The sequence below is a fragment of the Lissotriton vulgaris genome, chromosome 7, assembly GCF_964263255.1.
Source record: "Lissotriton vulgaris chromosome 7, aLisVul1.2, whole genome shotgun sequence".
Lineage (NCBI taxonomy): Eukaryota > Metazoa > Chordata > Amphibia > Caudata > Salamandridae > Lissotriton > Lissotriton vulgaris.
The window spans coordinates 1,735,425,738-1,735,449,170 of NC_141695.1; the positions used below are offsets into that span (position 1 = coordinate 1,735,425,738).

Sequence of the window (23,433 nt, forward strand, 5' to 3'; positions counted from 1 at the left end):
TCTGCCACTTCCAAAACGCAATGCTGCAACATATTTACAAGAATGTGGAGCAGCCTTGCATTTCCCCCTGCGATGGCGCTAAGTTTCACAACTTAGCGCCACCGCAGGCAGCCTTGCACCAGAGTACAAGGGTGTCTGTGTGCAGTGGAGGTTTGTTTATGCACAGAAAGGTGCCCCTACCTGCACATAAACAATCCTAAAATGCCATTTTGTAGCTTTCTTGTGTGCTGCTTCGTGCTTCGCATATGAAAGTTACAAAATGGCATTTGTTTAAAAGGTTTGTTTATGTACAGGAAGAGACACCTTCCTGTACATAAACAAACCATGGCTTTTGGCTTTTTCCATGTGTGCTACACAAGGCAGCACACATGGAAAAAGCAAAAAAGTGGAGAAATAATGAATTTCTCCTCTTTTTGCCAACTTAAGTTGCCGCTGCCTCCTTTGTACACCATCCTTGTACATAGGGGGCAGCGTCAAATACAAAGTGTGTTGCAGTGGAACGCACAATACAACACCCACTGCATGCTCCTTTCACGCTAACGTGCCTTGTACATAAGGCGCAGCCCCTATCTCCACGGGAACATCACAAAAAGTGACGTTCCTGTGGCGATAGGGGCTTATACATATGCCCCTTAGAATTTAGGAAAGGTGAAAGATTGGCCCAATCAGAGTGTTCAAGAGAGTGCGCTCCTTAAACCACGCTTGCTAGCACAGACCAGTGCTTATAGACTGACAATGCAGACTTATGGTTCAATTAAAAAGAGACAAGCATTCTGGAACTGCTTTTAATTGTGATTTGTTTTTAATACAGCCAAAGAAAAATAATCTATACAAACCCTTATCTTAACTTGTTTTGTAAGTTAGAGGAAAGCAAACAGAACTAGTTATTCATGAATTACTCCATTACTTGTTTATCGTAATGACAGGTTAATTAGACATCAGTGATTTCTATTAATGGCAGTTTAATTAGACATCTGTGATTTCTATTGATGACAGGTTAATTAGACATCAGTGATTTCTATTAATGGCAGTTTAATTAGACATCTGTGATTTCTATTGATGACAGGTTATTTAGACATCAGTGATTTCTATTAATGGCAGTTTAATTAGACATCTGTGATTTCTATTGATGACAGGTTAATTAGACATCAGTGATTTCTATTAATGGTAGTTTAGTTAGACATCAGTGATTTCTATTAATGACAGGTTAATTAGACATCAGTGATTTCTATTAATGGCAGTTTAATTAGACATCTGTGATTTCTAATAATGACAGGTTAATTAGACATCTGTGATTTCTAGTAATGACAAGTTAATTAGACATCTGTGATTTCTAATATTGACAGGTTAATTAGACATCCGTGATTTCTAGTAATGACAAGTTAATTAAACATCTGTGATTTCTAGTAATGACAAGTTAATTAGACATCTGTGATTTCTATTGATGACAGGTTAATTAGACATCAGTGATTTCTAATAATGGCAGTTTAATTAGACATCTGTGATTTCTATTAATGACAGGTTAATTAGACATCAGTGATTTCTATTAATGGCAGTTTAATTAGACATCTGTGATTTCTAATATTGACAGGTTAATTAGACATCTGTGATTTCTGGTAATGACAAGTTAATTAGACATCTGTGATTTCTAATAATGACAGGTTAATTAGACATCTGTGATTTCTAGTAATGACAAGTTAATTAGACATCTGTGATTTCTAATAATGACAGGTTAATTAGACATCTGTGATTTCTAGTAATGACAAGGTAATTAGACATCTGTGATTTCTAGTAATGACAAGTTAATTAGACATCTGTGATTTCTAATAATGACAGGTTAATTAGACATCTGTGATTTCTAATAATGACAAGTTAATTAGACATCAGTGATTTCTATTAATGACAGGTTAATTGAAGCCGGGTCTGGTGGCTCAGTGGACTAAAGCAGCCACTGCAGGGGCCTGTGTTCGAACTCATGGTCACAGGTTCAAATCCCGGCGGGTCCACTCAGCCTTTCATCCACCTGAGGTTGATAAAATGAGTACCATTGAGTTGGGTAACAATAAACATCTGTTATTCAGTGCTAGGACACCTTTGGGTAATTGTGGGCTTTACAAATACACCTGATATGTTATGTAATTAGACAGTTTTTCCAATAATACTCGTAAAGAGGGTTAAATCCATAAGGCATACTTGATTTGCCCGGTGGGTGGATGCTTGTCACAGTTGTTAGGTCTGTGCATGGGTTTTATTTTAGAAGCATATCTTGTGTTATTGAGCTACCTATATCATGATTCCTTTTCTTTTCCATTCTCTTACTGCCGCAGAATAACGTTCTCTCAGGTGAGGAGAGCAATTCTTGTGTGCCACCTATGGCCCTCTCCAGGTATCATAATTCGAGTCAGATAGACATGCTTGAAGCAAAGATATTTATTGAATATTCATAATGTGCTGGTATTCAGTATTTTGTAGGAAATACAGTTCATGCTGCAGTGACACTGGTGACCAATAGAGCCTGACACAGGCAGAGATTCTGCAAGAAGCAGAGAGACACTGATGCAGAAGTAAACATCAATGGCCACTGACTAACTAGCAATCAGCAGCTATACACTGAGAGAGTCACATTAGGGAGCTGACTGAGATTAAGAAGGGCAAAGTCATACATTGGTCTCTGATTGACATCCCATTGTCAGAGTATGGCATTGGCTCTCTCTATCTGGGTACAGTATATCCACTATGCAGCAGCGCCAGCCTATTGCCGAATCCAACATTGGGACTGGTTAAGATTATGGTAGCTGTTTTGAAGTTATCACTCCACTACAGGTGGGACCTGTTTTATGGCTTGGATTAGCAGTGATGACTTTACACAAAGAAGGGGCTAGAGAGGTGAAATGCTAATCTATCCTCCCGGACTGAAAACTGAGGGCCACACGTACGATCGCCAGATTTTGTGAGTTCCTAATTGTGCCTTTTTGCAACCCACAATTAGGAAGTCTCAAAATGCGATGCACCAATGTGTCTCTGACACATTTAGCAATTCCTAATGGAGTCGCAATTGACCTACCTCATCAATACAATGCTTGGAATAAACCTGCAAAACTAACTTCAATAACGAATGGACTGACCGCTAACTTTGCGTTCTTCGATAGTGTGCTACTCGCTGTAAAGCGCTTTGATGCCTCGTCAGGGTTACTAAGCACTATATAAATGCAATTTCAAAAATAAATGAACAATATTCACGAGGTAGGTTGCAATTTATAACCCATTTGGAATAACTAGAATGTCAGGGATGGTGCCCTGCTGGGGACAGCGGACCACCAAGGCTATGCTTGCTTTTAAATAAAGCAGCTCTTTTGTTTGTTTCTGTAATGCAGACATTTTCCTTAAAGGAAAATAGGATAAGTTTTAAAAAGAAAAATGGAACGTTTCAGTTACATTTCTTAAGAGTAGGCAATGCTTCGTAGGACCACTGCCTGCTCTTAAAAAACATTCTTTCTACCATTCACAAAAGGAAAGGGTCCCCTGGGGACCCATTCACGTTTCAGACTGGCTTACTATCTACTTAAAGTGGGCGGTAAACAGTGAATGTTTTGTGACCGCATTCCGGTTGCAAAGCATTCCTAAGTCCCCCTGCTACTCGTAATAGGAAGGGATGCCCTTGACATGCCCTATCCTAACACCAAACCGCAAACTCTATTTTGTGAGATGGTAATAGGTTACTGACTCATAAATGGAGTTAGTACATACTAAAGGCTCTTTAGTAGTTGCAAATGGCCCAATTCTCCATTTGTGACTGCTAAAACCTACCGTTCATGTGGCCCAACATTATAAAGAAAAGGGGGCAGTGGTAAACTGAGAGAAGAGTTCCAAGTTTAGTACTTGGTCCTTGCAAGAAAATTGCTTCTTTTCAGGAAAGAAATCCTCACTTCCTTTTCATTTCATGCTTCATAATAAGAATTGTATCACACCATAGACCATGTGTTTCTGAGGTGGGCTCAACTAAAGTTGTGGTAGAGCTAGATTTCCTACATGGGGATTTATTCCATATTCATAAATGTGAGGCTTAATATTGTCTTTATTCTAATTCTTATAGGCCTTTATTTTGGGTAACTAAGACAAGATTAAAAAATCCCAAAAATCGATGCTTCTGACCCATTAATTTTCCTTAATTCCAGATAAATCAGTGTCTATATGTTTCAGCCATTTATATTAGCCACTCTGGGTCTATGGTTCTCCTCAGGACAGAAGGATATTCTCTAGATCCCTCAATTTAGAAATCAAGTGGTATTATGAAGCTTGCTACAAAATATTGATGAGGATTTTTGTATCTGAAAAGAAGGGACTTTATTTCAAGTAGGGTGGGGGAAATTGGCAGCTACAAAATGATCCTTTAGAGACATTGCAGTTTTAAGGAAATGACAATCACCTAAAGAACATTGAATCCATATTGTGGAGTGGCCACCATGAAGAAGACAGTGTGGGCCCTTTTTAAGATTAATTGGGGACTTGGGACTGCACACTGATGAAGGTCCTTGTGCCATTCTCGCATCGATATGTTCCTCTTTCAGTCACAGTCTTAGTGCCCTGGACAATTTTCAGCTCTACTGGTACTGAGACCGTGACATCCTGGCGCATGAAATTGACAACAATTTTTTTGCGGGGAGGGACCTTTACCGGTATGCTAAAAACTACAGATTCCTTCTCAGTGACTGACTCTGATTCACCTTTTTTCACTGTAAGTTTGTTGGAGACCTCTCTCTTGATCGTGGCCACTTCCATCAAGGTGAACGAGTCACCGAGCTTGAGTGATGTTTCGTTACTAAATTCGAAGTTATGGGAAATATATTTCTCGCACTCTCTAGTAGAAGTGGCAGTGAACTGCTGCTCCAAATCTGTGTCATTGTTGTGTTCCCACTTATCTAACTGGGTATTCTTTTCACTCTCTACCTTCTTGTCCCACAGAATCGTGGCTGTCACTGAGCACTTTCCAGAGCGCAGCGGACGCACGTGGGAGACTTGGTCATTCATACCAACATCATAGTAACTCGCCAGAGCTTCACCAGCCCTAGCTACAATCGACCATCCAGATCTGTTTGGATGTGCATACAGAAGCCAGGCTCCTCTCTGGACTCTGTGGGAAGAAATCTTATCATTCATCCTTCCGTTATATAGATTGGCCTCTTCATTCAGAACCATTGATGAACCCAAGAAATTGGGATGCTCATAGACTGTGATCTGGGGATCGTTCAGGTCTTCGGTGATCAGCCTCAGAGAAGATGCCCTGTCATTCATTTCAGCCCATGTATATTCTCCCTCCTCTAGGGCAATGCACCATCCTTGATAGTTTGGATGGTCGTACATTATCCAGGGCTGCCCCACCACTTTCACAGATGTGATGCAGTCTTCAAAGCTGTGCTCTGCCAGACGTGGAACATCATTAGTAAAGGTCTTATGGAGTCCCTTGAAGTCGGGGTGTTCGTAGACAGTGATTGTGTTCATGGTCTTCGGCTATAGGGTTTCCAATGGGTTTCCCTTGTTTGAACCTGTAAGACAAAACAAAAGCCACTCAGTGAGGAACATCATGAAGAGTTCTGCGCAAACTGGTTCTTGCCTTCTCCCAGGAAAGGTTTCATAATCATCATGAAAAATAGTCAATTGTCAGTTTTTGGAAAATGCCTTCCAGATACAGACTTTATTTTTCACTATTTTAAAGCCCTCATCAGCAAATACATTGGTTCCTGCATGTTTTCAGGGTTTAGTAAGAGTATATACCCCCAGGTGCTCAAAAGCTGCAGGATAAGGAAGTCATTGGCTGGGTCAGAATCCTTATGAGGCATCACTCTGACAACAAGGAACTTGCTACTTACTGGTCACAGAGCTTCTGTATAAGTTCTCTGGCACTTAAGCACAGAATTCCAAAGATTTGGTGTCTGGGTTGCATCATTATTTTGGCACAGTCTTGATGCAAAATATATTATAAGATTCACAAAGTTTGATATGCATGGGTTTGTTAAGAATATGAAAACACGAATGCAAAGCAGTGTGTAGTGCTGGCTTGCATTACCTCACATCAGGTAGGAGTTACATGGGTGGTGCATGGGTTTTCCTCTGCACCCAGCTATGTATTTTGAAGCAAATCTATATTCACAAAGACTTGTAAACATGGGTTTGCACCAAAATGGTGTAACTCCCTCAGGGGTGTTTGATAGTAGAGCTATGTTTATTTCTCCCTGTTTTTTCACTTTAATGTATGCTGCATTTTGCAGCACATATACAAAGAGGAAAAGGACTGAAAGGATAGTTTTATTGAGGGTGGTATCCCTTCCTGCATGAAAACTGTCTGGACCACAACCAGACACCCTTGCGACAGAAAAAGAGAATACTTGCTTTGGTTCTAGGCAGCCACAAGTGCCCTAGTGCCATATCGCAGAAAATATGGTGCAGTTCTGCTCTGTCCATTTCACACAATACACTGCAGTAACTTCACATCCTGCGATGCGTTGTGTGAAATGTCAGTAAACATAGCCCTAAATGTATTCCGCATAGCACACAATTCACCTATTTCAATAAAAATAAAATGTGTATATGTTTTTCCTTTCTCTCTTGTTCTCTCCTGTGCATTGACCTGAGTTTGGAGCATCATCATTGTGAACTGCATCCTACAACAAAAAAATACCTGAAATAGAAAGCAGATTCATATGACATTTTGGTGGCACAGCAAATCAGGGTCATGATGTCAAAGAAGTCTTTTTGGGAAGAAATGCAAGGAAGTCAGTTAAAAGACCAACGAGATATAGAGAGATGAATATAGTTAAAGCAGAGATCAGGCATATAACCTCATTAGAGTATGTTAACAAAATGTTCAAACCATAATTTTGTTTTCTCAACTCGGGAGACCTCATTGACTCACTTATTTATCTTAAGATACGTAAGGTTGGATACCACTGGCGCACTACCATTTTGTTTCATTGCTCTTGGTTTCATCAGGTCTGAAAAAATCTATATTTTCTGTATTCACAAAATCCTTTGTTCATGTCTGCTTTCTTGTCTTTTAATTCTGAAAGTGCAACAGGAGGTCTGCTGACTGAAGAACTCTTGGACACTTGGAAGGCAGCCAAGGTAAGCAAGGGGTTGCGACATATGTACATATGTATCTATATTTCTATATATGTATGTGGTGCATTTTATGTTGGGGATTAAGTCCCCTTGAAGCCTGAGGGTCCCTGAGGGCCAACTAGCCCACCAGCTACCTCCAGGAAGCGCCACAGAGCGGCGTTGCATAGTGGTGTAAAAAGGGGGTGAGGCCTTGGACCTCCACTCTGCAATTCAGCTCCCTGGCGCTTAGTGAAGGTACCTGGTGGGCTAGTTGGCCCCCAGAGACCCTTAGGATTGAATGGGACTTAGTCCTCCAAATTAAAATGCGCCACAGGGTACGTTTGCACACTTGTCAAATCAGGCCACGCCCCCTCCCTGCACCACTGTGTAAATGCACCCCCTGGTGCGTTCTAAATAGGTGGATTAAATCACCTTGAGTCCTGAGGGTCCCTGGGGTCCAACTAGCCCACCAGCTACCTTCACTAAGCGCCACAGAGCTACATTGCAGAGAGGTGTAAAAAGGGGCGAGGCCTCAGAGCACCTCTCTGCAACGTAGCCCTGTGGCGCTTACTGGATCTTTCTGGTGGGCTAGTTGGCCCCCAGGGACCCTCAGGATTGAAGGGAAATTAATTCCCCAACTTAAAACGCGCCACATGGAGCATTTGCATAGTGTTACTGGGAGGGGGCGGGGACTCTGGCATGCTGCCTGTCTTTTTTTTTCTTTTTTAGGGGGGCTGTGTTTCCCACTTCTTTTTAAATTTTTTGGCCTGACCCCTGTTTAAAAAAAATAAATTATCTAAACAGGAAGGGGTCCGCGTGGGCCCCCCCTCCCATGGCCAACCTCGGCCCCGGGGACCCCATCCCCCGGGGCATGGCCACAGATATATATTTTATTTTTTAAGGAGGGGGCTCCCGGGGCCGGCCTGCTGTGTTTTTTTAAATCAAATTCCTTATGGAGGGGGCTGCGTGGCCCCCTACCGGGCCACTTCTGGCCCTGTGGACCCCATCCCCCTGGGCCTGGCCGCTCCACTGGGGACCGTGGGGGGAGCCCCAATGCCCCCATGGTCCCTGTTGGCTCCCCGCCTCCTGCAGGAGCCGGCATTGCTTTTCCACACGCAGAGCTGCTGACTATAACTCGCACACCCACAATGCACTACTGATGATGTGACATATTACATCATTCATGACATGTTTAGTGACATCACTGATGACATCATCCAGTAACTGTGCTTTTCTTTAACATTTAAATATGTCTTATATATATGCCAAGGTGAATTGAAGAATGAGTGGGTGTATAAGTGTCTGAATGGAGGATTTAGTAGGTGTGTAACTGACTGTTTAAGTGAGTGCTTACATGTGTCTTACTGAATGCATGGGTTAGTAACTAAATTGTTTGTATGTCTGTATTAGTCTGTCTGTTGTTGTATAAACTGCTGCATGGGTTGGTCAGTAGCTACATGAGGGTCTATATGGGTTATCAATTGGTTGCCTGTATATTTGTATGGGTGCCTGACTGTCTGTGTGTGTGGGTGGGAGGTGTGGGACTCTGCGCATAGATGTTTGAGTGGTTGATTCACTGTGTGTATGGGTTCAAGAGTATATGTGGAAACAGCTGTATGGGTGGATGAGTATGTGTACTGGTGTGTTGGTGAGTGAATGGATGTCTCAATGGTACAAATCCAAGTAACTACATATGTAAAAGGCAGTATATGTGAAAGTTGAAGTATATAAATGACTATACATGAGAGTCAGTGATTGTGAGAGTAGCTGTATGGATGAGTGTGTACTTGTATCAGTGATTGTATAAGAGAGTAAGTATGCATTTGTTTCTGTTTGAATAAGTGATGTGGTGGGTGTAAAACTGTACAGGCCAGTAAATGGAAGTGTGATTGATTCTTTGCATGAGTGAGTAAGTATGCATTTGTTTCAGTATGAATAAGTGATGTGGTATGTGTATAACTGTATATGTAAGTAAATGGAAGTGTGATTGATTCTTTGCATGACTGACTAGGTGTGTAAGTAGCTTTGGATGAGTGTTGGTGTGTGAGTGTCTGTATAGGTGTATGAGTGCTTATTATAGTGTTGTATTGATGAGTGACTGCATGTATTAGTGATTGTATGGGTGATTGAGTTTATGTGTGTGTAGACCTAGGAATCAGTGAGTGTGTATGTAGTAACTGGTATTGGTGTGTCAATGGTTTCGAAAATTATAGTCTGTATTTTATAGCGGTTGTATCAATGGTTATATTAGAGTGTGAGGAGGTGCATCAGATTTTCACGTGGATGATGTCATCAGTGATGTCATTTGAGATGTTATCAGTGATGTCACTGACCATGTCATGAATGTTGTAATATGTCTCGTCATCAGCAGTGCATTGAGGGTGCGCGAGTTATAGTTAGCTGAAGTAACTATAACAGGGGAATTTCTATGGTTTTGTATGAGAGAAATGTCAAACTAACTATAACGTCCCTAGAACCTATGTTTTTTTCCGTGAATTTCTAAGGTTTTTTAAATGGTAATTTCTAACTATAATGTGCCTGAAACCTATAGTTTTTTCTGTGAATTTCAAAGGTTTTTTAAATGCTAATTTCGAATTATAATGGTCATTAAACCTATGGTTTTTTCCATTAATTTTGAATTTCTTTTTACTGCTATTCTGTAACTTTAATATCCCAAAAATACTTTTTGTAATTTTTTTTATATTAAAATAATATGTCTTCTGTTTTCTTAAATATTAATATAAATATTTTTTTTTTTTGAAAAAAGTGGAGTCGCGCACCCATCGTGTACCTATCTTGGTGGGTGTGCGGATTCAAACCGCCATATTGGTAAAGTTGTGAAGGATGCGCGTTTCAGCCAGCCCACTCTTCCCTGTAGTGCTCTCCAGATCACAGGTCTAGTTGTCAGCATGCCACTGCCACTCCCTCACGGCTGCTTTAGACCTTCTCAATACCCATGCAACACAGGCATCACAGGACATGTGACCCTGCCAATAAAAAGGGCGGGGCATACGTGCTCAACGTCATTTCCACTCTCTATCTGGGTGTATCCGTGTGCTTATTATGTAGGTGGCAGCCGAGGCACTTTTACCGACCCATGCCTCCTGCAACGCCACGATGAAATGAGAGATGCACAGAGTTGGTGGAAGACGAAGCACTTTGCCAGACACTGGCCTCCTGCCATGTGATGATGACTTGAGGTGCACAGAGTTAGGGGCAGCCGAGGCATTTTGGCAGACAAAGGTCTCCCACCACGTGGTGATGACTTGAGCTGCACTGAGATAGTGCCACCAGAGCTGAGCGGGTGTGGAGCCTGCGATGATGCGTGGCCTCGATATGCTATCTTGGCAATCAAGACCCGATTTGAATTGTGAGCTTGGCTGCACCATGGGTACGCCAAAGGCAGCTGGCTGAACAGACTTGACTCTCAGTCACCACCATAAAAAAACCTAGGGGGATAATTGGATTCGGTCATGTCCATGAAGTCCCAAGTCCCAAGTCCAATCAGTGGCCGGAACATGTTTTGGACTATTGAAGATGATGAGGAACTTCCTCCCCCTACTTCCAGTCTTGATAAAAAAACTGTGGTCCAAGCCCTGGTAACGTCAAGGTTGGACTATGTTAATGTGCTGTACTTAGGCTTCCCTGATTACCTATGTGGCCATCTGCAGGTGGTTCAAAATGGGGCAGCAAGGGGCGTTCTTATGGTTGACCCCAGGACACACATTACGCCTCTTTTGGTGTCGCTGCACTGGCTCCCGGGGCAAAAGAGGGTTAATTTTAAGGCCTTGGTGCTGGCCTTAAGTGTGGCAGGGTATGCTCAGATGTGAGTCCCTTGCTCACTTTGCCACTGGATTCAAGCAAGCCGGGCTGAAGACGGCTGGAATGCCAGAAACCGGTCCACGGAAGCTTGTTTTCGGTTCAGGGAAGACATGGCTTGGCAGTTCGGGCTGGACTGTTCCGATGAGGCACAGAGTCAGACTGATTTGCATATAGCCATGTCTGAACTGGGGTGGCAGAGTGAGCTAAAGAACGGTGATGGATTAAACTAGGCATGAGCGAATTTTGCGGATCTCGCGTTCGCGAATTTTGCGGATTTGCGGATTTGCAATCCGCAAAATCCGCGAATTCCCGCGAATTTGCGTTTTTTTTTTTTTTTGTGTTCGCCCGTGTTTCTGCCAGTTCGCGAGGGTTTTGTACACTTTCGCAAATTGCGAACTTACCTGTCGGGTCGCAAGTTTCGCGAACTTGTTGTTTCTATGTGTCCAGCCTGTTTGGGACACTCTTCTTCATCACTGCCACTCTCTGTCACCACTGCCACTCTCTGACTACTCATGCCACCCTCTGGCCCACCCATGCCACCCTCTGTTTCATCACCACACCCTCTGGTTGTCCAGTGTACATTATTTTCGGTAAAGCAAAGCACACCTTCCCTGCCTCAAGTGACCTGAATTAATTTGGGGCTGATTAATGTGTCACAGAATATTTTTTTAGCTGGCACCTGCTTCCTTAGTGCGCCCTGATTAGTGATCTTTTGCACTTGCTAAGTGCTTTCATTGTTGCAAAATTAGTTACAACACCTGCCCTGCCCCAACTGACAATAATGAATTAGGGGATGATTAATGGATTTTAACTTCCAGCCTGGCTCCTGCTTGTCTCCCTTAGCTGTAATTCAGGACCTTTGTGGCATATGTGTAACTATTCTGAGGTTCAGAGCAGGGTCACATAATAGTTTCAACTGGCAACTGAACTCTGGAGGGGCCCCTCAGGAAGCACTACAGGAAATGGCTACTAATGATGAGCCTGAACTTTTGAACCTGGTAAGTAGTTACTTTCAGTTTTGCTAAGATCGTATTTCTGCAATTTTGCACTTATTCGCGGGGCGCGAACTCACGCGAACTCACGCGAACAGTGCGAGCAGTGCGAGCAAAATCCGCTGCTCGCGGATTTGCGGATTTTGCGGGAGATTCGCAAATCTCGCGGATTGCGGATTTCCCGAAAATCCGCAAAATCCGCGAGCGGAACGGATTTTCCGCCCACCCCTAGATTAAACCCAGATCTTTTGACTGGGTGTGAGTGTTTGATTGATTCAGATGCTCCGTACATCACCACCCCCTTTTGTACCGCTTTTGGCCACCTTAAGTGTGGCAGGATATGCTCAGACGTGAGTCCCTTGCTCACTTTGCCACTGGATTCAAGCAAGCCGGGCTGAAGACGGCTGGAATGCCAGAAACCGGTCCTCGGAAGCTTGTTTCCGGTCCAGGGAAGACATGGCTTGGCAGTTCGGGCTGGACTGTTCCCATGAGGCACAGGGTCAGACTGATTTGCATATAGCCATGTCTGAACTGGGGTGGCAGAGTGGGCTAAAGAACGGTGATGGATTAAACCCATATCTTTTGACTGGGTGTGAGTGTTTGATTGATTCAGATGCTCCGTCCATCACCACCCCCTTTTGTACCGCTTTTGGCCGCCATAAGTGTGGCAGGGTATGCTCAGACGTGAGTCCCTTGCTCACTTTGCCACTGGATTCAAGCAAGCCGGGCTGAAGACGGCTGGAATGCCAGAAACCGGTCCACGGAAGCTTGTTTTCGGTTCAGGGAAGACATGGCTTGGCAGTTCGGGCTGGACTGTTCCGATGAGGCACAGAGTCAGACTGATTTGCATATAGCCATGTCTGAACTGGGGTGGCAGAGTGGGCTAAAGAACGGTGATGGATTAAACCCAGATCTTTTGACTGGGTGTGAGTGTTTGATTGTTTCAGATGCTCCGTCCATCACCACCCCCTTTTGTACCGTTCAAGGCCTTTCACAACATAGGGGGTTTCCTACATCAGGAGCAGAATGCAGCCCTATGCTCTATCTACAACCCTGCGGTCTTCGACATGTCGATCGTGCCTAAGTTCGCATGTTCGCGTATGGGCAGATGCTCCTTACAGGTGGTGGCCTCTAAGTTATGGAACAGCCTGCCACCCCCCCCCCCCCCCTGAGACAGGTGTAGGATCTCCTTAGCTTTAGGAGAAAGCTAAAAACTTGTCTATTTCAACATTAGAAGAAGCACCTGCATTGCGTACAACTGTTCAGTCAATGGGGTTAAATCAGTGCCAGGACACTCTCGGGAGTAGTTGTGCACTCTACAAATACCCTATAACATAACATAACATAACCCTAGCCCGCAGACTCCATGACGCAGGAATCTGGAATGAGGCCCTTGACTGGATCCGCTCATTCTCCTCCAGCAGAACGCATCGGGTAAGACTCCCTCCTTTCCTCTCAGAATCCACACTGACCACCTGCGGAGTCCCCCAAGGATCCTCCATCAGCCCCACCTAGTTCAGCGTCTACATAGCCCTCCTTGCATCCCTCATCAGATCATGTGGATTGAACATCATATCGTACGACACACAACTCATCTTCTCCCTATCAAACAAACCCAACATCTCCAAACACAACTTTCAAGAAGTAATTGAAGCAGTCACTAGGAGGGTGAAGAAAAGCTGTCTAAAACAAAACACAGAGAAAACAGAAGTACTCATCATGGGACCACACTCTGACGCCTGAAAAAACACCTGCCCTGGGGAACCCTCCCTCACCTCATGAACCTCGCACGCAACCTCAGAATCATCCTGGGCTCAAAACTCTAGATGAGATCAACGCTGCCACCTGTTCCTGCTACCACACCCTTTGCCTACTTCCAAAGAACTTCAACTGGATTCCCATTGAACACAGAAAACCATCACCCACACCCTCATCAGCAGCAGACTTGAGTACAGTAATGCACTCTACCCTGGGATCAACAAGAACCTCACCCGCAAAGTCCAGAACGTTCAAAATGCTGCCACCAGATTAGTCCTCAACCTACTGTGCACCTTCCACATCAGCCAACACCTACGGACACTACAGTGGCTCCCGGTGGAGAAAAGAATTAACCCCGGGCAGAGTGCCACTACACGGAGTTTTATGGAGTTGGAAAATATTCTGTGGAACTCCGCTCTGCTCCGCACCTCCACCCCCCCTAATAAAAAATATAAAGAAAAAAATTCAAAAAGAAAAAAACACCTATGCTGTGGCATCTCATTGCTGCCCTCCTCCTCCACACCGTGGTCTCTCTTGTCATCTACTTATCCACATACGTCTTGCTAGAACTGCGCATGAGCGCACGTAGGTGCATGTGTGCATGCAGGCGCGTGCGCAGTCCTACCAAGACGTACGTCCAGCGTAGGGGATTGCATGGTGAACGAGGAGCCAGCAAGAGAGACCACCGCAAGGAGGAGGAGGGCAGCCCAGAGACGTCACAGCAGAGGTAAGTGCCTTTTTTTACCCATTTTTTGTGCAGGGGGGGCTGGCTAACTCCACTCTGCTGTGGAGTCTGAGTTTTGCCTCTACTCCGCGTTCTCAATGGAGTGCGGAGTAGGCAAAACCCTGAAAACTCCGCTGGTGGAGGGAAGGTCTCTGCCCAGGTTTAAAGAGAATCACCTTCAAGCTTCTCATCCACGCCCACAAAGCCCTCCACAACACCGGACCCACCTACATGAACCACTAAATTCCCAAAGATCCCTCCACTCAGCCCAGCTCTCTCTTGCAACTGAACCACACATAAAGAAGACCAGATCAGGAGGACGCTCCTTCCCCCTCCTCACTGTAAAGGCATCCTCCCTCTCCACCTCCGACAGACACCATCACTCTCCAAGTTCCTAAAGGACCTCAAGACCTGCCTCTTCTACAAATCACCATGATCATCCAGGAGCTGCGGGCCCCTTCCTCAGCGCCTTGAGACCCCGCGCTTACAAACCCATGATTGATTGGCTGATTGATGCAAGGTGGCCTTGGTCCCCAGTAAAGCAAAAGTTGCAGCATTATTACTCCGTAACTACTCCCATCCTTTGTAACTAATAACCCAGTTTCTTACAGCTGGACACTTGGGCACACTCCTTGGCCCTCAGATATTGCACAGGGCCCACGGACCGCTGCCTGCTCATGAAAAATTAAAAGAAAACTTTTCATATTTTTTTAAATGCATCTTGTTTTTCTTTAAGGAAAATGGGCTACATTAAAAAAAACGAATTGCTCAATTTAAAAGCAATCACAGACATTGTGCTCTGCTGTGCCCAGTAGGCCACCCTCTCTTTGATTTTTACGATTCCTAGGGGGCCGCAAATTGCGACCTACCTCATTAATATTCATGAGGTAGGTCATTCGGGAACCCCTAGGAATCGCTAAAAGTGTTAAACACACTTTCATGCATTCCATTTTGTGATTTCCTAATTGTGAATTGCAAAGATTCGCAATTAGAAAATCGCAAAACAGGGCCTTCATACATCTGGCCCTAAAAGAACAGTCAAATTAATTTTGTGAAATTCATTTATGATAATCATGATAATCAAATATGTAACAAAGAATCAAACCTGTTTTGGAAGCTTCAGGATATGGCACACAGATATTTGGGGCTGCACTCTGGGAATGCTTGTTGATCTGAAAGAATAAGGAATACAGTTGAACACGTTTTCTTCACCCATGAAAATACATTGTTTTTTTCTTAATGTTCATGATTTTCTTCTTGATAACTTTGGAGGGCTGGGTCATTTTGGGCTTCTTTGGAAGATGTTGTTTCAGTGTTGGGTTTCCTATTAAGGGGGATTGCGGTAGCCTAGTATTTTTGAATCAGCAACATAGCAGCAACCGGCAAGCAATTGCAAAAAGGTAGTGCAGGGACACAGGCGGTATCTGGACAAACAGAGGGATGGGACCTTACATAAGGCAATTGCTGTTTAAGGACACGAGGGCAGATTTACAAGCTCCTTGCGCCACTTTTGCGTCACTTTTAACATGGGAAAAGTGGCGCAAAAGTGGCGCAAGTGGCTTGTAAATCTACCCACAGTGTTTTGGGGCATTTGCAGGAGGAAAAGTGGGTGAAACACAGTAATTGGCTTCTGTGGAACAGAGGATGTGAAAGCAGGAGACAGGTAGGCAAAACATTTAGGTAGTTCGCGAGAGACGTGTTTAGAGTCACTCAGCAACCAGCTAAATGAACACCGTTTTCACCCAAAAGAGCAGGTTTCAGGCATAGATACATATTGGTTTCATGCCACACATGACCCCTTCAATCACACTGACATTTTAGTCACTTCCATAATGCATTTTGGGAATGGAAGTTTGTTGTTAACATACTGAGCAGTGTTTTAGGTGGGCTGGGTCCTAAATGATGCTCATTTCCTGGCAGTGTTGACTCAGCAAAATCTATCTGGAAGTCAAAAAACAATCTGAGTGACAGGTTTGGAGTTCATTGTGTAGGGAGCCAGGGGAAGGAAGGGAGAGGATGCTGACCAGTTGGAGGATAAGGACACCCTAGCCATGAGGATCAGCATTAGGAAAACCAGAACCATGGAGGGGAACAGGAACAAGGAGAAGCAAGACCAGGACAAACAACACACAGAGGACCTGGACCATGGTGAGGATCCAGACAAGGGTGCGAAGGATGAAGAGTGCCAAGATAATGTGGTGAAGGGGAATTAGGACCCAATGGAGCATGGCCCGAAGGAACAGAAAGACAAGATGTAGGAGAAACAAGATCCTGGACCAGCAAGACAAAGTAGACTATGTGGGTCTGGGAGCATCACCCAGGCTCAGAGGGATGAGAGGACCAAGGCAGAGGTAGCAGACTAAGGTGGACAGATCCAGAAGGACCAGTACCAGGAGAACAATGGAAATGAGCACTAGAGGCAGGAGAACCAGGGCCACAGAGATCAATGAGAACCACGCAACTAGAAGCCGAAGGACCCAGGCTAGGAAGATTGGGACCAGGAAGGATCAGGGTTACCGGGACCATGAGGCCAAAGATTAGCAAGTTGAGGTGGAATAGAAATGACCAGGACATTTAGGGCTAGTAAGACTAAGATCTGAACTTCCATGAGAGTGCAAGGAAGTATGATCCTAACCCAGAAGAAAGAACGACATGGAACAAGATGACCTTCAACATGGGAACCAGAAGGCTCAGGGAGTCAATGATAAGAAAGACCCAACCCAGGAGACCCATTATTATTAGGACCTTGACAGAGGAGACCACGGTCCGATTGACAATAATAAAGTGAACAGGCAAACCAGGAGACTGGAGGAATAGTTGGACTTGGGTGCTTCAGTAAAACCAGTGGACTAGGGTGGCTAGAGAAACCAAGGCCAGTGGGACCAGCACCAGAGGACCAGACAAGGGGTACCAGAACTACATGGGGAAGGGGACCAAGACAGAAGAATTAGTAACACGCAAAATCTTGGGACTGAATAAAACAGTGATGAAGGTCCAAGTGGACAGAGGCACTAAAATCAGGATGAGGAGAATGAAAATGACCAGGACAGGGAGCCTGTGAAATTGGAGAATTAGAATCCAGAAGACTAGAGGAGTACACGCAAATGACGACCAGAGAGACCAGGACTGGCAAGGCAAGTCACAGAATGTCGTGAACCCCTAGAACTAGCATTTAACCCAATTCTCTTAGAACAAAATGCAAGGTTACGCTCCTCGCATAGTTGTGTACACTCCGCCAGCTTCCATCTATAGCACCACTAAAGGGCGAATGACAACCAAAAGGGGTGATGAAGAGATGAATGCTTCCTTCCTTCTTCCCTATTTACCTGTGCCACTATTAGCTGTTTCTATCCATGCCTTTTCATCTCACATTTTGGTGGTGAGTAAGAGCTGTTTCCTAAGTGATGGGGGTTCTGGATAGTCGCTCTGGGGAATGTTGAGGTTCCTGAAGGCAGATATAATTTTTTTAGATGTGTTTACTAGGGTATGTTTTGTAATTTGCTCCTTGTGTGACAGCACTGCATTGTTTAAGGTTTAGGCATGCAGGATAGGTGAAACTAGGAGTGCAAAGAAAGAGGATTAATTTCACCAGTTAAGAAAGGAACCATCTTGGAGGAGCAGGCACCTAATAACAGTGGTGTAGCTGGGTTGGGGGGTAGGAGTGGTAACTATAGCTGGGGGTTAAAAGCTGGGTTGGTTTTACATACTTGCAGAGTATTAGTGAGGTGGTTTAATTTCAATGTAATGCATTACCAGAATTTGTTATCCCAGTCATGTCTCATTAAACAGCCCTACACCATCTGTGCTCTACCTTGCCTGAATCCTTGCTGGCTTTAGTGAGAACCCTGCTGTGGTCAGGGCAGGGGTATTTCTTAATGCACTCTGTGATGATTATAGAATGACAGTGGCTGCCTGCTCTTGTGTTGTCTTTGAGAGATCACAATGGCTTAGTGCCAAGGTCCAGCTGTCTGCACTCACCTGTAGTGATCTTGGGGTTGTCATCCACTAGCTTGTGTTCTCTCTGCAGTAATCACCACTTCAGGAGGCCAGTCTTATAAGGCTCTTGCTGATGATGTCAGCAGGCTCCACTCTAGGCGTGGGGCATGAGAAAAGCAAACAGGAGGCACAGAAATCACTCACAGAGGCACATGATGTTTAAAAGGACTCTATGTGTATAAACACATAATGCCTTCCACCCCCTTGTGATGTGCACGCATTACTTAGTAAAATAGACAAAAATCTAAATAGTCATGTGTCCGACAGAATGTCATTACCTCTGCATCCGCAGAAACAGCATCAAAACTGTCTATAGATAATTCTAAACCTTACCTTAAACCCTAAATCCAACCTAAAGCACTTGACCTAACCCTAATCATGTTCCGATGCTTTAGATTTTTGGTGCTTTTTGATATATGAGTTTTGTTGAAATACACTGTCTATGTTTTAAATTGGGTACTTTGAATTATACCTAATGTTAAACTGTCAAAAATAGATTTGAATTCTGGCCTGCCGAGCCTTCAGTGTGACAGCACTGGGTCTGCAATAGATCTGAATGCTTCAGTCGAACCTGGATGGTGCCCAATACTTCAGTTTTACTATTACTGCTATTTATCTCTAAATAGGCTTAGCGACGATTTTTTTTTGCTGCCTATCGCTGGATATGTTAGCGGAGAAAACATGCTATTAGCAACATTTTTCTCCATTGTGCTAAAATATCCAGCTTTAGCGGCGAAATGCCTAAATATCGCTGAGAATACAGCGATATTCACGCATTAGCGACGAAATGCTCTTAGCCATGTTATCCACCTCCGATTGGATAACATAGCTAAGAACTGGTCTGGGCAGGTGTTAGGATTTGGAGATATTCGCGCTTAACGCGAATATTTCCAACGCTACGCCTGCCTTGCTAATAGGCGATAACAACGTTAGCGACTGCTTTCAGTCGCTAACTGGTTGGGTACGCCTACTTTGCATGTCATTAGCGATAAACATCGCTGACATGCAAAGCCAGGCCCCAAACCGCTCGCTATCTCCTAAAATCTCTCGCTAACATCAGTTAGCGACAGCTTGCTAATAGGGCGATAGAATTATAGCCGCTTAGCGGCCGAAAACGGTCGCTAAATCGGCGATAATTGCCTATCGCCCCCCTTGGTAATATGCCCCAAGGTTTCCTGATCCCACACTCTCACTCTAACTCATTCTTTCATTTACTCTTTACTTTTCCAACTTGCTAATCCACCAACTCAATCAGTCTCTCAACCACTTCTTGTGGAACAAACCGCCGCTTGGATGCCTCAGATTGCCTGTGAAAAATGCTGCTACCACCCTGTTCCAGTCCTTGCTAAATGTCAAAGACAGACTGTGAAAAATTGGTGCTGTCATCCTGCCCCTGAAAAAGCACTTTGCTGTGAACCTACTCACTCTTTTTATTACTCTTTTAAATTGATATTTCTTTAAATGTCTGCATAGCACTAACATTGCCCTGACAACCTTTCATTCTGGTGTCCACTTGATATGATCACAAATTTATTTTGAAGGTTTTTGGGTTAGGTGCGCGGACCCAGGGGCATATTAGCAACAAATAGCGATAATTATCGCTAAATAAGCTTAGCGATTATTTTTTTAACGTGCTATTATCAACGTTTATCTCAAATGCGATAAAATATCCGGCGATAGCGGCTCAGTGCGTGAATTTCGCTGTAAATCCAGCTATATTCAGGCATCATCGCCAATAGGGTCTTAACCTGAATATCCACCTCCCATTGGATATAGAGGTTAAGAAGAGGTATGAGCAGGTTTTGGCAATATTCGCGCCTAGCGCAATTTTTTTTATCGCTTCGCCTGCGTTGATAATAGGCGATAGCGATGTTAGCGACTGCTTTCAGTCGCTAACAGTTTGGGTACGGGCACTTTGCATGTCATTAGCGATAATATCGCTGACATGCAAAGCGGGCCCCAAACCAGTCGCTATCGCCTACAAGCTGTCGCTAACTGTTGTTAGCGACAGCTTGCTAATAGGGTGATAAAATTATTGCCACTTTCGCAGGAAAAAGTCCCGCTAAAGCGGCGATAATGCCCTTGATAATATGCCCCCAATTTCTTTTGCACATCATCTTTTCTGCCATGATGCCAAACACCTGTGTTCCCACTCGTTATGCTGTTTCTAACCCACCTGTGTTATTATCAAAACTGTGTTGGTTTATAATTCACCACACAATATAGATTATTATCACACCATTGTCAGTCCTATGCTCACTGACACATACTCACTCACTATTGCTGACTTTATCTTCTGCTTACCCTCTCCATTGCGGCCAATAAGAAAAGTATTTATGCAGCACTCAAACAGTAATACAGTGAAAACACAAAACAAGAAAAATTCCAAATTAATTTAGAAAAATAGTGTAAATATTCAAATGAAAAAAATTACACAAAAACAACAAAAATCCAATTAGTAGAGCTAGAGTTATGGATTTTTTAAGTTTTAAAGAGAAAATAATGCCTAAAAGCATCAATCACCACTCACCACTGGGGAAAAGTCACAAGTTGAGGCTGACCATGATGAGGTCTGGGCATATACAGGGACCTGGTTTGTCCTACTGAAGAGTTACCTTATCAAGCCTTGTAACGTGCTGCCATTCACATTGGCGGATGCCACCAGGAGTTTGCTGTCAGCACGAGGAGCAAGTTGGCATCAAGGACAATCGCTGTTTTGGCCAAAGAGCAGGTCATTGCTGGAGCTTCACATTGGCGGTAATTGCAAGCTGTCCCTCTCGGCTCGAAGTGCAGGCCCCACTGGAGCAAGGTCGTTGTTCAGCATGAACAGTCCACATCTCAGTCACCAGGAGCCTGACCCTCAGTATTTTTTACCCTCTGAAGTCAGCCAAGGGTCCAGCTCTCTCCTGCAGAGCCCAGCACCGGGGTTCAGACAGGTGCAGGATTGTTCAGTTGGTTTTGGTCGCCGGTAACGTGCATTTTAAATTGCAATTCATTTGAGTGTAAACAGCATTTCTCTATCTGTACCCAAACAGGTTTTATATTTTTTTAATTGTAATACAGTATCCTAATGTTTGTCTGTGGGATATAACCTTACAGCAGTGAAAAACAACTTTAGGAGTTTTTCCCTACCTGGACATGTAAAATGTATGTACCGATGTCCTACTATTTAAATCCTATGCATCCTGCCCTACGTGGGTCTTTATGGCCTTCTTTAGGGGGTCACTTAAAAATATTAAAAATGAAGATTTAGGCTTGGTCATTGACAAAATTGACTAAAGTGTCAATTTAAAACTGCACTACAGGCTGCAGTGGCAGGTATGAGACATATTTTAAAGTGCGATTAAACTGGGTGGCACAATGAGTGCTACTGCCTACTAGCAGCACTTAATTTACAGACCCTTAGTACATATCATACCATATGGGACTTATAAGTAGGTTAAATGTACCAATCAGTTGGAGGCCAGTATTGCCATATTTTAGGGAGAGAGCACAAGCACTTTACCACTGGAAAGCCGAATTAACCCCTTGCATGCTCGTGATGGAACCATTCCATCCCGAGCCACGGTGGTGCTGTGATGGTGACGGAATGGTTCCGTCACGGCCCGGCCGCTGCGCCTGCGCGGCGCTGATTTCGTGTTAGGCGGGCGGGGCCATGACAGAACCAATTCGTCACAAGCACAGCGCCACCGCGGCTTGTGACGGACTGGTTCCGTCACGAGCATGGTGGCGCCGCGCAGCCTCCCCTCCCCCCTAGCGCTGCAGCAGAATTACCGCCGCGGCCAAGGGGTTAAAGTGCACAGAGTTCTAATTCCATCAGAAACAAATTCAGCAACAACAGCTTGTAAAACCAAAAAGTCTGTGGCAATTCTACACAAAGCATGACAGGTCAAACAATATCTATTTCAAATGTATGGCAAAACACCTACAAATATAATATTTTCTTCTGCAGATTTTCCTGCTGCCAGATGTGATTCCTGTTGTAGTTGGATGCTGCTTCTGGGGTCCATACTTACCTGTGAAACACAGGTGCATCAGGGGGTGAGCCGCTGCTGTGAACGCCGCCACTGCAGACTCAATTTCCCACAATAGCCTCTGCCTGCCTGACACCGGACCTCAATCAGGGCTGTTAAAATACATTGCAGTTTTGTGTGGGGTGGCTTTTCAATGCCACTTCGGCAGATCTTCCTTCTGCCAGGTTCCACCCCCCAAATTTCCTTTGAAATCATTGTCAATACTGATGGTGAGCCTTGTACCTCTGTGAGAGACAGTCTCATGTCAGAGGTTTGAAAGTGGGTTGTTTATACATCAAGATATGTTGGGGAATACATTAGTTTTAATAGAATTACACACTGTCAATGTATTTTGAGATTTATAATGTGAACTCTTGCAATCGGGTGTTTAGTATTTTTTCCTTTTAAAATACCAGTTTGTTTATACATGAAGCTGCTTTGCTATATGTTGCTCCTTTTTACTGTGTTAAATATCAAGGAAATTCATTTTTGATGTCACTCGCGGACAACTTAAATATTTAACAAATTGACTTAAAAGTGTATGCTTAATTAAACCCCTTGCAGGCACTTTCAATTCCCTTAACTTTCTGAAAGTGAATTTTCAGAACCAAAAATTCAACTTTGTCGTAAGTTTTGATTTTAAATTGTGAGTCCTGAGACACATAACTTGAAAAGTCTAACTATTTCCCAATTGTAAATTACAGTTCTAAAGTGTAATAAGGTAATCCCAATGTTAACCTATGGAAGACAATGGCCTTTCAAGAGTGAAAAACTAATGTAAGCGTTTTTCACAACCAGGACATGCAAAACTTAAAATTACATGTCCAACTTTTTAAATACAGTGCACCCTGCCCGTGAAGCTGTCCAGGGACTGTCTTAGGAGTGACATATCTTAAAAAACAGAAGGTTTGGGCCTGGCAAGAGGGTTAACTTGCCAGGTCGACATGGCAGTTTAAAACTGCACACACAGGCTCTTCAATGCCAGGCCTGAGACATGTTTAAAGGGTTACTTCAGTGGGTGGCACAATCAGTG

At 43.9% G+C, this 23,433-nt stretch overlaps 1 pseudogene across 1 annotated transcript in view; it reads right to left on the minus strand.

Moving 5' to 3' along the window:
• Nucleotides 1-779: 779 nt before the first annotated feature.
• The window catches only part of LOC147706512 (epidermal differentiation-specific protein pseudogene), a 251,263-nt pseudogene continuing 228,609 nt past the window's right edge, over nucleotides 780-23,433 (minus strand). The window contains exons 2-3 of the transcript XR_015297661.1: nucleotides 15,497-15,563; nucleotides 780-5,543 (exon numbers count right to left, since the gene is read on the minus strand). The product of XR_015297661.1 is annotated as an epidermal differentiation-specific protein pseudogene (transcript). The remainder of the gene's footprint in view (nucleotides 5,544-15,496; nucleotides 15,564-23,433) is intronic.